At 39.2% G+C, this 1,725-nt stretch overlaps 1 protein-coding gene across 1 annotated transcript in view; it reads left to right on the top strand.

Moving 5' to 3' along the window:
* LOC112527706 (root allergen protein-like) overlaps positions 1 to 1,725 on the top strand; it is a 14,241-nt gene that overhangs the window by 10,846 nt on the left and 1,670 nt on the right. The window lies entirely within an intron of this gene.

Consider the following 1,725-nt stretch of genomic DNA (forward strand, 5'->3'; position numbering starts at 1 on the left):
AGATGGGTATCGAAGCTCTCCAGCAGCTTCGGATGAAACCATATCCAGACATGCTACGATTTGGATACAGGATACAACAGCAAATCAGAAAATCATGAACACAAAACATTATTTTCCCAAGCACTAAATATAAATTTTCCAAAAAGCGACAATCTGTTCAATACTTGTAGGAAAAATATAAATTTCTCGTGATTAAATGAGTAGTGAAAGGGCCATAACATTTCTTGAACAATGTAAAGATCATAGTTCCTTTCCTATGGGGAGCTTTGTCTACAGTTTACATATGCCAATGAAAACTTCTCCTAGAAACATGCATCATAAAAATCTGTCCTTTTAATCTACCGTTGCAACAGCTGCATAGCAAACCTCAATATACCTCTCCTCATGATTATGGACCCCCCTCCCAACAAACCTATGATACTGCATTCTGTCAAGAGCCTGGACAACACAAACCAAAGGATCCTCTGTTTAACTAACAAGTAATAACTCTTCCAATAGAAAGCATCAGGAATTAAACATTCAATGTATTCTATTCCACGTTGGGGTGAGTGACAACTATTCAATTTTTTCCATCTTAAGTGTAGAATGTTAGGTACACCACAGACTGAGAAGGTTACTATATGAAACAAACTTGGATCTTTAATCTCAATGAAACAAAAATTATACTGGAAATGTGCCGCACTATCCATAGCAATTCAGGCTTACCTCCTCCTGAAACCTCTAAAGCATGAGACGCTTCTATTCGAGATCCATAAACATAAAACTTGTCTTTTATTAAACAAAAAACTTAATAATATTATTTTTAAACCAAACTAAATCCATAAACAAAAAAACTTAATTATATTATTTTTATTGGTAGTGGTTTGAAGTTCTTGATGGATGGGAACCAACACAGTAACCTAAAAGATGATGCAGCAAGTRAAGCAGGGTATTGGGAGCCTCCCTATATATTAAACTTGTCTTTTATTAAATTATTAATATGGATTTTGCAGAGAACATGAAAAAGATACATGGATTGTATGATAAGAAAGATGGATGAATAGACTTACATCTATTGAACCTTTCTTGGCTTTGAAGTTCTTGAGGGTGAAGCCGTCATCTATGGCGGCGGAGTGGTGGGTGGTGAAGTCTAGTTCTTAGTTGTGGTGTCGCCGATGATTGAGTTGAAAGGGGTGGAAGATACACGAAAGCTCACACGCGTTGGCTTGCACGAGTAGACGACGTCCTTCCTCAACGTTTTTCCGTACACCATAACCGTCTTGAAGGCAGTGCCCTAGCTCCCGGATAGCGTCAGCGTGGCCGAGAAAAGCCGCTCTGGCACATAGAGCAACTCCGGCACGAAGGTCCTTGTCGTTCTTCAGACCACCGCTGCCGTTGAACTGAATCAGAGCCAAGGAGTACAGTGCCGGTGAACCCACCCCAGTAACGCATCTTCTCCGGTGATTTCTTCACCACCGACCACTAACCTCCCCCTTTTCTCTTCTTCATCTCCCCCACCTGCCACCATCGTAAAACCCAGCTACAAAATAAAAAACAAGAATGAACAAATTTGTGGGAAAACCTATTCAGATTAGAAAACCTAAGATTAAACACAAAAACGATGTGCAGATCTGAAAACTAAACAAATTTTCGGTTCAAATCATCTTCTTGGTTCCATCTAGTTTATACAACTCCCCAACGGATTACTATATAACACATACAAACCCAAAAATCAAACATAGATCT

This window comes from Cynara cardunculus (genome assembly GCF_001531365.2).
Source record: "Cynara cardunculus var. scolymus isolate 2C chromosome LG 15, CcrdV1, whole genome shotgun sequence".
In the NCBI taxonomy this organism is placed as follows: domain Eukaryota; kingdom Viridiplantae; phylum Streptophyta; class Magnoliopsida; order Asterales; family Asteraceae; genus Cynara; species Cynara cardunculus.